General features: G+C 38.3%; 1 protein-coding gene across 1 annotated transcript in view; it reads right to left on the reverse strand.

Annotated features, from left to right (window-relative positions):
* The window catches only part of map2k5 (mitogen-activated protein kinase kinase 5), a 327,453-nt gene that overhangs the window by 131,458 nt on the left and 181,887 nt on the right, over positions 1-14,108 (reverse strand). The window lies entirely within an intron of this gene.

Raw genomic sequence — 14,108 nt, forward strand, 5'->3', positions numbered from 1 at the left:
AACAGCCAGAATTCCAGACTGAATTTTTGACTTAGTGAACTTATATTTGATTTTTATTTTTTAATTTAGAGATACAGCACAGTATCAGGCCCTTCTGACCCAGCAAGCCCACGTCACCCAATTCCACCTACTACAACGTATGTCTTTGGGATGAAAATGTGGGAGGAAACCAGAGTACCCAGAGGAAACACACACAGTCATGGGAAGAACATATAAACTCTTTACATACAGCAGCAGTAACTGAACCCAGGTCGCTGGTGCTGTAATAGCGTTAAAATAACTGGTACGCTACATTGCCGCACCACACGTTACCAAGCTGACATCCATATTTTTTTCTTCTTTACATAGCAAAAATAAAGTCAAGATGCTATGAATGCATAATGTTACATTGCTTTTCTGGACACATAAGTTTGATGGGCTTTGAGAAGAGCTGATGCCCACTTAGTGTTGATATGTTACTCTGCTAATTTTGCAATGTCACTTACGATAATCATATCCAGGTCTGTGCTGTGAAATATTAGAGATTTGTTCTCTGAAATGATCTAAATGATCTCAATGGCTGAGTGTGTTTTGATTAAGCCAGACCTTACTAAATAAACACAGCAACTCTATACAGCCAACACAGCAAATGTTGTGACACATTCTAGTAGGGTTAAGTGACATCTATTTGATGTAGGTTAAAGCAAGCTTGATCTGGCAAGATTCCAGTGAGGCAGTACAGAACACTGCTTGACCTTTTATGCTATGGATGAAGCTGAAACATCCAGATCGTGCTTGTTTTGTCATACATTTTATCTCAGGTGTGCCGAAAAAGCATATTCTTCTAAAATTAATTTTAAACATATTATAAAGAGTTATATCCATTTCTTCTCCTTTTACATTTAAGAGAACATGCCAAAAATGGCTGATGAAAATTGGCAGGTTCATCTAACTAAAAGATTTAATTTCCTAAATACTTTGTCTGTTGGCAATTCCTTTACTCTTAGCAAATCAAGGTAAATATACACTGCTTTCTGATAGATTCACTCTATCAATAGAGCAGCAATGCCAGAGAAGCTCTGAAGAGTTGAGGACACACCTCAGCACATCATGGGAACAAACCTCCTCTCCATGGACTGTCTACACTTCCACCCACCCCAGACATATTCTCTTCTCTCCTCTCCCATCATGTAGAAGATACAAAAGCCTGAAAGCATATACTGTCAAGCTCAAGGCAAACTTCTATCCCACTCCTATGAGATTATTGAACAGTTCCTCAGTACAATAGATCCTTGAACTCACAATCTACCTCATTATGGCCTTGCACTTTATTGTCTCACTGCACTTTCTCTGTAACTGTAATACTTTATTCTGCATTAATATTCAGATTTTTTTTATCACATGCTCACCGAAACACACAGTGAAATGCATCATTTGCATTAACAACCAACAGACCCAAAGATGTATGTACTGGAGTCAGCCTGCAAGTGTCATTGCACATTTTGGTGCCAACATAGCATGATCACAATGTTCAGCACAACTCTCTATTCTGTCATTGTTGTTCCTTGTACTACTTCAATGCATTATGGTAATGAAATGATCTGTATTAAGACTGTAAGACACAGGAACAGAATTAGACCATTCAGCCCAGCAAGTCTGCTTCAACATTCCATCATGGGTGTTTATTATCCCTCTCAATTCCGTTCACCTGCTTCCTCCCCATAACTTCTGATGCCGGCTAATCATGAAACTTATCAACCTCAACTTTAAATATATCCATTCTATCTAAGCCTTTCAATATTCAATAGGTTTCAATGAGATTGATCCTTGAGTACAGGCCCAGAGACATCAAAGAATTAAACTTTTCATCTCTGGAATCATTCTCATGGACCTCCACCAGACCCTCTCCAACGCTAGCACATCTTTTCATAAATAAGGTGACGAAAACCGCTCACAATACTCCTAGTGCAGTCTGACCAATGCCATACCTTAGCATTACATCCTTGCTTTTATATTCAAGTCCTCTTGAAAAGAATGCTAACATTGCCTTTCTCACCAGCGACTCAGCCTGCAAGTTAACCTTCACAGAATCGTGCATGATTCCCAATTCCCTTTGCACCTTAGATTTTTAAATTTTCTCCGTTTAGAAAATAGTCTACGCCTTTATTCCTTCTACCAAAGTGCATGACCATACACTTCTCTGCACTATTCCATTTGTCACTTCTTTGCCTATTCTTCTAATCTGTCTAGTCTTTCTTTTAAAAGTTGAAATCAAAACTGCATCCACCCCTTGCACTGGCAGTTCGTTCCACACTCTCACCATCAGCTGAGCAAGGAAGTTTCCCCTTATGTTCCCCTTAAACATAATCCCCTTGATATCTTTCTTCCTTAATCCATCACCTCTAGTCTCACCCAATCTCAGTGCAAAAAGCCTGCTTGCATTTACCTTAACTATACCCTTCATAATTTTGTATACCTCTATCAAATCTCCCCTCAATCTTCAATTTTCTAGGGAATAAATTTTCAACCTATTCAATCTTTCCTTACAACTGACCTCCAGTCCAGGCAACATTCTTGTCAATTTTCTCTGTACTCTTTCAACCTTTTTAACATCTTTCCTGTAGGTAGGTGACCAAAACTGCACATAGTACTCTAAATTAGGCCTCAATAACATCTTGTACAACTTCAACATAATATCACATTGCCTTACCTTCATCAACTTTCCTGGTAACTTCCTCAAAAAACTCTGTAAGATTGGTTAGACACAACCTAACATGAACAAAGCCATTTTGACTATCTTTAACCAGTCCCTATCCATCCAGATACTCATACATCCAGACCCTTAGAATACCTTTCAATAACTTTTCCACTACCGATATCAGGCTTATCAGCCTACAATTTCCTGGTTTATTCTCAAAGTCTTTCTTAAACAGCGGAACAACATTAACTATCCTGCAATCCTCCGGTACCTCACTTATCGCTAAGGATGATTTAAATATCCGTGCTGGGGCCCCTGCAATTTCTGCACTAGCATCCCACAGGGTCTAAAGGAACTCCCCATCAGGCCCTGGAGATTTATCTACCTTAATTTATCTCAAGGGAACAAACACTTGCTCCTATGTAATCTGTAAAAGTCCATGACCTCGCTGTTGCTTTGCCTCACTTCCATAGACTGTATCCATCTCTCAAATAAATACAGATGCAAAAAATCCATTTGAGATCTCCCTTATGGTTCCAGACATAGATTACCATTCTGATTTTCCAGGACCAATTCTGTCCCATTCAATCCTTTTGTTCTTAACATATCTGTAGAAGCCCTTAGGATTCTCCATCACCTCATCTGCTAGAGCAACCTCATGCCTTCTTTTAGCCCTCTTTAATTGTGTTTTTAGTGTTCTCTTGCATTTCTTATACTCCTTAAGTACCCCCTTTGTTCCCATCTGCTATGTACCTCCCTCCAGGTCCTCAATATCTCTCAAAAACCAAGGTTCTATAAATAACTTATCCTTGCCTATATTCTGATAGGTACATACAAGCTTTGTACTCTCAAATATTCACTTTTGAAGATCTTCTGCTTACAACTTTATCAGAAAACAGTCTGTTCCAGTCAAAGTTAGTCTGTCTCCAATTTGGAATCTCAACCGAGGATAAGACCTATCCTTTTGCCATGATTACCTTGAAACTAATAGCATTATGATCGCTAGATTTAAAGTGTTCCCCACACAAACTTCTGCCACCTGCCCTGTCTCATTCCCTAAAAGGAGATCAAGTATTGCACATGCCCTCTTTGGGACTTCTGTGTACTGACTAAGGAAACTTGCTTGAATGTATTTGACAAACTCTATCCCATCTAGTCCTATTACAGTATGGGAATCCCAGTCAATATGAAGAAAGTTAAAATTATCTACTATCACCTTATGTTTTTTGCAACAGCCTGAGATCTTTCTACAAATTTGTTCCTCTAAATCCCGCTGACTGTTGGATAGTCTATAATATAGCCCCATTAACGTGGTCATACCATTCTTATGCCTCAGTTCCACACATAAAAGCCTCACTATATGAGTTTTCCAATCCTGACTGAGCACTGCCATGACATTCTCTTTGACTACGAATTGTTCCCGCTCTGACGCATCTAAGACAACAGAACCCTGGAATATTGAACAGCCATTTCTGTCCCTCTTGCAAGTCTCACTAATGGCTACAATGTTATAATTCCATGTGTTGACCCACACCGAGCTCATCTGCCTTTCCTACAATATTTCTTGCATTGAAATATACGCAACTGAGAAGATTGTCCCACCATGCTCAACCTTTTGATTCCTGACTTGTCTGAGATCTTAACAACATCCGCCTACTCCACTATCTGTTCTGGTGCTCTGGTTCCAATCCCCTTGAAAGTCTAGTTTAAACCCCACTCTCCGTGCAGTACTTTTGTTCTATTTACAGAAAAGCAAAAGGTACTAAAGAGTCAATTAAAAATTACACACAAAGACTAACAGCCAATGTGCAAAAGAAGACAAACCGTGCAAAAAAAAAAGGGTAAAAAAGTTAATCCCGAGAACATGAGTTGCAGAGTGCTTGAAAGTGAGTCGGTATCCGTTCAGAGTTGAGGTGAGTGAAGTCGTCCAAGCTGGTTCAGGAGTCTGATAGTTGAAGGGTAATAACTGTTCCTGAACTTGGTGCTGTGGGATCCAAGGCTCCTGTACCTCCTTGCCAATGGCAGCAATGAGAGGAGAGCATGGCCTGGATGATGGGGGTCCTTGATGATGTGCAATGGGAAATATGTTAAAAGTGTAGGCAGACATACGAGCTTCAATTTTATAGTAGCTCTATTGGATTCCCACAAAAAAACTCATAGCTAATCTCTAAAAGCAGCTGAACTAAGGAGTTGCAAAAAGGAAATCAATGGTATTTCAACATTTATTCAAAATACTGGATGAAAAGCTTCCTTTAAAAATGATATCAATTTTTCTACCATTAACTTTGATTCTTCATTGAGTTCCTTCAATTTGTAATGGTTAACTTTATGTATATCAAAGAGAGCTGTGTAACTTTTTAAAAATGGGCAATAGTAGAACATTACAATGGAAGTTCTTTACTCTACTGAAACATACAATGTAACTTGACTGAAGAGTGAATAAACTGCAGTCTGGAAAGAGAAAGATGATGTAAGAATACGACAAGCAAATAAGACAATTAGCTAGACCTACTGTGGGGGGAAAGACCCTGTTTGGAGTAATAGCCTTTTCTTGTGCAAAACTTATTTTGCCTGTTTAATATCCAAAATTCACTGATACAATCTCAGGACAGTTTAACATAATAAACTAGATGCATTAGGCGAAAGGAACACAACAAAACTGACAAATGTCCATAACAATATCATTTACCATAATGGCCAACTACTACTTAAGAAGGGTGAGTTGACATGGGACCCAAACCAGCATGCTTCATGTTGTTTTTGACATTCTACTGAGTTATGTGAAATAAGAAATTCTTTAAAAGTTGAAGTAAATGGAATTCAACCATCAAGGTCATCTTTAAATGGCAATGACTCAAAAAGGCTGCAAGCGTCATTAAGGATCCCCACCACCTAGGCCATGCCCTCTTCTCATTCCTATCATGAGAGAGGAGTTACAGGAGGCTGAAGACACAGACTCAGTGCTTTAGGGGCAGTTTCTTCTCTGCTGCCATCAGATTGCTAAACAGTTCATAAACGGAAGAATATTAACTCACTGTTTTGCTCTCTTTTTGGTCTACTTACTAGCGCATTTTATGTACTGATGCTGCAAAACAACAAATTTCATGACATGTCAGTGATAATAAACTTGATTCTGATTCGTAGCAAAGGAATACTTAAACTACCAAGTGGTTAGTATCAGAGTTGGGAATATGCAAGTCTAATTTATGCCTGTATTTTCAATAGTAAACCTAAGGAACAATATACACGTTTCTCAAGGAATTCCACATAGTTTCCCAAAAACACCATGCATATGGCAGGGAATGGCACCAACGCACACTGGGTTATTTGCTTGATGGTCATTGTGGATTTTTTAATGAATTTTTTTTGTTTACTTTGGTGTCAGAGAAGAACTTCCCAAGTTTTTCCCCCCAAAATTATTTTTTTAAATCTGTTCATTTAGTTCTCCCAGGGGTTACATGTCTGGAGGTGGGAACAATATGGATAATAATGTCTAATTGTAACATGACTGTATAAGACAGGCCCGATGGACCATCTAGTCTGCTCCAGTCCATCACATTTTTAGGTTCAATAGCTTATCATCTTGGTCAGAAATAGCTATGCTTTTGTATTCAAAATTCAAGATTGTTTAATGTCATTTCCAGTACATGTGTAAAGGAGAACAAAATAATAAAAAAAACACAATAAATATAAATACATCTACCTTATATGCATAGATTGGTTGTATGATGTCATGATGCAAATTTCTGCATTCCTTTGTGATATATTGTAGAAAATAGAGCTGGAGCAGACTGAGCAGAAAATGCAGTCAAAGAAAATTCTGCATTGCAAATGAGATGGAAATTTGCCTAATGTTGAACTGACATTTATTAATAAATTCCCAAAGCAGAACACTGCAAGTAGAATGACTAGGGAACAGTTTGGAATAGTTCTTGGTACTGCAAGCTGTGTAAAATAAACAAAACCAGCAAGTAGGTGGAAATCATGAAATTAACATCAAATGATAAAAAAAAGCACAACCCTTGTACTTCCCAGCACAATTTATGGACAATACAATATTTTGAAAAGTAGGCACTGATGATGCACATATTAAACTTTACCAAAACCACTTGTGGGATTTAGACGGAAAATTTCCCTGGATTAAAGCACACTGAATTTGTAGGCTTAGAAGAAACATTTCATGAGGAAGCTTATAAAAAACTAGCCAATCCTGAGAAAGACCTTCTTTTGTTCATCTTGTACTATAACTAATGTCCAGCGATATTCATCTTCAATCCTCTCTCCTCCTTTCTTGGTGTCAAATACTTCCAAAACTTAAGTGATAGAAATTGTTAGGAAAGAATTTATTATCAAATATTTTCTAAAACCACTGCTTGACCTGCCTAGTATCTCCAGCATTTGGTGTGTGTTGCTCTGGATTTCCAGCATCTGCAGAACCTCTTGTGTTTATGAATTGCTATAGCAAACAAGTATGAAGGGGAGCATAAACACTCGCATTTCTTAACACAGTCTTTTCAGCATGGAAACAGGCCTTATGGGCTGAAATGTCTGTTTAGCTGTTTATTCTCCATGAGTAAATCTTCTTCATCTACCTATTCTCAGATTTGCCAAGTATGCCCGCAGAAAAAGAATCTCAGGATTGCAAGTGGTGACATGTATGTTCTTTGATAATAAATTTTACTTTGAAATTTAAACGCATTTCTATTTCACTTTCTCAAATGCACCTGCCTAAATTTTTTTTGTAGATGCCTAATCTATTTACCTCACCACTTCCCGTGGTAGAAAGTCCCATTGCAACAACAATTCTCACTATGGGAGGTTATTTCTTTCAAGGTTTCATTAGTAATTACAATGTGTTTGTCTCCCTTTGTGTTGGGTTCTGCCAGTACTGAAAATATTCTCTTAACCTCCCATGTCCACAATTTTATAAGATACAGTGCCTACAAAAAGTATTCAATCACCCTTCCCCCTCCGGAAGTTTTCATGTTTTATCGTTTTACAACATTGAATCACAGAGGATTTAATTTGGCTTTTTTGTCACTGATCAACAGAAAAAAAAAACTTTTATGTCAAAGTGAAAACAGATCTCTACAAAGTGATCTGAATTAATTACAAATATAAAACACAAAATAATTGATTGTATGAATATTCACCCTCTTCAAGTCAATATTTAGTAGATGCAACTTTGGCAGCAATTATAGCCTTGAGTCTGTGTCGCTAGATCTCTATCAGCTTTGCACATCTGGACACCGCAATTTTTCCCCATTCTTCTTTACAAAACTATTTCAAGCATGGGGATCGTGAATGAACAGCCCTTTTCAAGTCCAGCCACAAATTCTCAATTGGATTGAGGTCTGAACTCTAACTTGGACATTAACTTTGTTGTTTTTAAGCCATTTCTGTGTAGCTTTGGCTTCATGCTTGGGGTCATTGTCTTGCTGAAAAACAAATCTTCTCCCAAATTGCAGTTCTCTTGTAGACTGCATCAGGTTTTCATCCAGGACTTCCCTGTATTTTCCTGCATTCATTTTACCCTTTACCTACACAAGCCTTCCAGAGTTGCTGCAGTTAAGTATCCCCACAGCATGATGCAGCCACCACCGAGTTTCAAGGTAGGATGGTGTGTTTTTAATGAAACATAGCGTGTCGTCTGATGGCCAAAAAACTCAATTTTGTTTTCATTAGATCACAGAACCTTCTTCTAGCTGACTTCAGAGTCTCCCGAATGCCTTCTGGCAAACTCAAGCTGAGATTTCATGCGAGTTTTATCAACAGTGTCTTTCTCTTTGTCACTCTCCCATAAAGCTGTGACTGTTGAAGCACCCGGGCAACAGTTGTATGCGAGTCTTTCCCATCTCAACCACTGAAGCTTTTAACTCTGCTAGAGCTGTCATAGGTTTCCTGGTGGCCTCCCTCACTGGTCCCTTTTTTGCACAGTCACTCAGTTGTTGAGGACGGCCTGCTCTAGGCAGATTTACAGCTGTGCCATATTCTTAACTGACTGACTTAACTGTACTCCAAGGGATATTCAGTGACTTGGAAATTTTCTTGTATCCATCTCCTGGCTTGTGTTTTTCAATAACCTTTTCTGTGGAATTGCTTGGAGTGTCCTTTTGTCTTCATGGTGTAGTTTCTGCCAGGATACTGACTCACCAGAAGTTGGACCTTCCCGATACAGGTGTATTTTTACTACAATTGATTGAAACACCTTGACTGCACACAGGTCTCCAGAAACAGATCTCCATTTAACTAATTATGTGACTTCTAAAACCCATTGACTGAACCAGTGATGATTTGGTGTGTCATTTTAAAAGGGGGGGATGAATACTTATGCAATCAGTTATTTTGTGTTTGATATTTGTAATTAATTTAGTTCACTTTGTAGAGATCTGTTTTCACTTTGACACGAAAGTCTTTTTCTGTTGATCAGTGTCAAAAAAGGCAAATTAAATCCACTGTGATTCAATGGTGTAAAACAATAAAACATGAAAACTTCCAAGGAGGATAGCTTATGAGCCCACTAGGGGATCGGCTGTACCGGATTGGGTATTGTGTAATGAACCGGAGGTGATTAGAGAGATTGAGGTGAAGGAACCCTTAGGAGGCAGTGATCATAATATGATTGAGTTCACCGTGAAATTTGAAAAAGAGAAGCCGAAATCCAATGTGCTGGTATTTCAGTGGAGTAAAGGAAATTATAGTGGTATGAGAGAGGAACTGGCCAAAGTTGACTGGAAAGGGACACTGGCGGGAAGGACGGCAGAGCAGCAGTGGCTGGAGTTTATGCGAGAAGTGAGGAAGGTGCAAGACATGTATATTCCAAAAAAGAAGAAATTTTCGAATGGAAAAAGGATGTAACCATGGCTGACAAGAGAAGTCAAAGCCAAAGTTAAAGCAAAGGAGAGGGCATACAAGGAAGCAAAAATTAGTGGGAAGACAGAGGATTGGGAAGTTTTTAAGAGCTTACAAAAGGAAACTAAGAAGGTCATTAAGAGGGAAAAGATGAACTATGAAAGAAAGCTAGCAAATAATATCAAAGAGGATACTAAAAGCTTTTTCCAGTATATAAAGAGAAAAAGACAGGTGACAGTAGATAAAGGACCGATAGAAAATGATGCTGGAGAAATTGTAATGGGAGATAAGGAGATGGCAGAGGAACTGAACAAGTATTTTACATCAGTCTTCACTGAGGAAGACATCAGCAGTATACCGGACACTCAAGGGTGGCAGGGAAGAGGAGTGTGCGCAGTCACAATTACAACAGAGAAAGTACTCAGGAAGCTGAATAATCTAAAGGTAGATAAATCTCCCGGACCATATAGAATGCACCCTCGTGTTCTGAAGGAAGTAGCTGTGGAGATTGCGGAGGCATAAGCGATGATCTTTCAAAAGTCGATAGATTCTGGCATAGTTCCAGAGGACTGGAAGATTGCAAATGTCACTCTGCTATTTAAGAAGGGAGCAAGGAAGCAAAAAGGAAATTATAAACCTGTTAGCTTGACATCAGTGGTTGGGAAGTTGTTGGGAGTCGATTGTCAAGGATGAGGTTACAGAGTACCTGGACGCATATGACAAGATAGGCAGAACTCAGCATGGTTTCCTTGAAGGAAAATCCTGCCTGACAAATCTATGACAATTTTTTGAGGAAATTACAAGTAGGCTAGACAAGGGAGATGCAGTGGATGTTGTATATTTGGATTTTCAGAAGGCCTTTGACAAGGTGCCACACATGAGGCTACTTAACAAGATAAGAGCCCATGGAATTACAGGAAAGTTACATACGTAGATACAGCGTTGGCTGATTGGCAGGAAACAGAGAGTGGGAATAAAGGGATCCTATGCTGGTTGGCTGCCGGTTACCAGTGGTGTTCCACAGGGGTCCATGTTGGGGCCGCTTCTTTTTACGTTGTACATCAACAATTTGGATTATGGAATAGATGGCTTTGTGGCTAAGTTTGCTGATGATACCAAGATAGGTGGAGGGGCCGGTAGTGCTGAGGAAACAGAGAGTCTGCAGAGAGACTTGGATAGACTAGAAGAATGGGCAAAGAAGCGGCAAATGAAATACAATGTTGAAAAGTGTATGGTTATGCACTTTGGCAGAAGAAATAAATGGGCAGACTATTATTTAAATTGGGAGAGAATTCAAAGTTCTGAGATGCAACGGGACTTGGGAGTCCTGGTGCAGGATACCCTTGAGGTTAACCTCTAGGTTGAGTCAGTGGTGAAGGCGGCGAATGCAATGTTGGCATTCATTTCTAGAGGAATAGAGTATAGGAGCAGGGATGTGATGTTGAGGCTCTATAAGGCGCTAGTGAGACCACACTTGGAGTACTGTGGGCAGTTTTGGTCTCCTTATTTAAAAAAGGATGTGCTGGCGTTGGAGAGGGTACAGAGAAGATTCACTAGAATGATTCCGGGAATGAGAGGGTTAACATATGAGGAACATTTGTCTGATCTTGGACTGCATTTCTTGGAGTTTAGAAGAATGAGGGGGGACCTCACAGAAACATTTCGAATGTTGAAAGGCATGGACAGAGTGGATATGGCAAAGTTGTTTCCCATGATGGGGGAGTCTAGTATGAGAGGGCATGACTTAAGAATTGAAGGGCACCCATTCAGAACAGAGATGTTAAGAAATTTTTTTAGCTAGAGGGTGGTGAATCTATGGAATTTGTTGCCACGGGTGGCCGTGGAGGCCAAGTCATTGGGTGTATTTAAGGCAGAGATAGATAGCTATCTGAGTAGCCAGGACATCAAGGATTATGGTGAGAAGGCGGGGGAGTGGGACAAAATGGGAGAATGGATCAGCTCATGATAAAATGGCGGAGCAGACTCGATGGGCCAAATGGCCGGCTTCTGCTCCTTTGTCTTATGGTCTTATAGGCACTGTATCTATTTTTCATTTTACTTTCTTTGCCTCAGCTGTATTAATTATCTTCCTAAGTTTCTATCACTGAAATCATTTTCCTATTTTCTTTTGGTTAAAAACTGAGGAAGAATAGTTAAATACTTCAAGCATTTCTCTGCAAGCTTATATTGCTCATTCTATTGCAGTCCCTCAATTTCCATTTGTTATTTATGTGTCTATGAGACAGTTTATTTCTTAATATTCTTTGATAAAGTAATTTTTCAATTTCTGTTTGCCTATCTAATAGTACATTTTAAATATGTTTTTTCTAAGTTTCTTTTATTCCATTTTCAACTATTATGTCTTTTCCTATAGATTTGACATTACTGAACCTGCACTGACTTGTATCACTGTAGATCTAATCATACTACATTGTGATCAATATTATTACGATGCTCTCCTACTCTTCTTACAGGATCTTTGTGGACCTTGGCAGACCTCTAGCATTTTTGAGCAACAAATCATTCTACAAATGGACATTAGCAGAAGATTAGATCCATATTTAAACCTTAAAAAAGTATGAAGAGTTTGAATGGTGCGCACAGAACTCATAAGATAATGCATTTTCCAAATTCACTGATCTTTTAAAAACATGAAAATTTGAAGTAAATAGTTTGGTTTGTGAAAATAAAATGCAAATGTTACCACTCTACAACTTCATAAAAGAGGATTATATTGTATAAATCATTCAACTGCTTTTAGGCCATAAGACATAGGAGCCTCTGCTCCGGGACTTACCCAGTATAGGAAACATCCTCTCCACATCCAGTCTACCTCAGCCTTTCAATATTCTATAGGTTTAAATGAGATCTCCCCTCTCATCCTTATAAACCCCAATGAGAACAGGCCTAAAGCCAACAAACGCGCCTCATACATTAATCCTTTCATTCCCCGGATTATTTTTGTGAACCTCTTCTGGACACTCTCCAATGCCATCTTTGTTACCATAATTTGGACAAGTAACTCATAATAAAATATGCTTAGCAAAAATACTTCTGGTAAGGAAATCAAATCTTTTTCTGTGCTAAATTACTTACTAAAGACATAACTTTCACAAAATGTGCTTTGTTTGATTATTTCTAGTTATCAACTGTCATTAGAACATTAATTATATGTCACCACATATTACCTTGGGATTCATTTTCTTGCGGGCATTCACAGTAGAGCAAAGAAATACAATAGAATCAACAAGAACTGCACACAAACATTGACAAACAATGATAGCGCAAAAGAAGACATACTGTGCAAATACAAACTATAAATAGAAAATAAATAAATAATACTAAGAATGTGAGCTGTGGAGTCCTTGAAAGTGAGTCCAAAGGTTGTGGAATCAGGTTAGTGTTGAGATGGGTGCAGTTATCTACTCTTGATTATTCAAGTGATCAATCCAAGAACAGGATGGAAGGGAAGCACATTAAAGTAAATAGAATGAAGAGACAGTGAAAGCTCTTGTGCAGTCTTCTAATGACTTGAGTCCTTTTTTGGCTCACAGCTCTCATACATAATCACAGTCAGCCCTGTGAAACTGCCCAAAGATGTCAACAGAGAGAAACAAAACAAGAATAGCACCTTAAAAAAAGAGTTTACCCAAAAATATTTAATGTGAGTATTGAGGTGGTAATTGAGATTCACAAGTAAGATGCACTGATGCTCAAACTTTTGTTTGTCGACTCAATAATCAATATGTGTATTTAAATACTTCCATTTTGGCTGTGCAAATATATGATCTCATAAAATTATACATTAAATTACTGCAGTAACAAGCAAATCATGACCAATTTACTGACAAAAGCCAATTTTCAAAGGGAAGCTCCGTCGCCTTGGGCAGTTTCCAAAGATAATTACAGGACTTTGTGAAAATGAAGGTCTGTGAATTAGAATGAGCTGAGACTAATAGCTGTCGATGTTTGATCACTTGGATTTAAATTAATTGTCACTACAAGGGATAATGAATGTCAGAATAAGACTGCCAATGTGGAAAAAAATGCAACCTATAATTAAGTGCTCTAAATTGCAGAGCTTTTCCCCAATCCTTAGAATTATCACATCTTCTCTTATTAAAAATAAAACAAAAAAAACTAGATGAAAGAAAAACCAATGTAATGGCAAAGTCTTTTAGATTTTAGTTTTATGCCAACTGGTTATGAGAAAATGTTTTCAGTATTCAAACTATGAATAAAACTATCTCAAAACATCTTTAAATAAACCACAAAGCTAACTCTGTATAAAAAAACTATGCAGTATTCTACTGAAGCAAAATAATCGGATAGAAACACTTTCTGTAAATGATTTTTAGAAAAGACAGGCAATTTTCTTCTATTTAAGTCCTCTTTCCCTGAGCAAGACTTGATTGGAAGTCATTTGTATATGTATTAGTCAGAGCTGCTCATAAATTTTATTTTTCAAGGTATAGTATTCCCCTTTGGTGACCTAGGCACCTGAGCTAATACAACCATCCAGCAATCAGAAGTGTGATTGGCCAGACAGAAAAGCATGATGAACAGAAAGAAGATACTG

This window comes from Mobula hypostoma, chromosome 13, assembly GCF_963921235.1.
Source record: "Mobula hypostoma chromosome 13, sMobHyp1.1, whole genome shotgun sequence".
NCBI lineage: Eukaryota > Metazoa > Chordata > Chondrichthyes > Myliobatiformes > Myliobatidae > Mobula > Mobula hypostoma.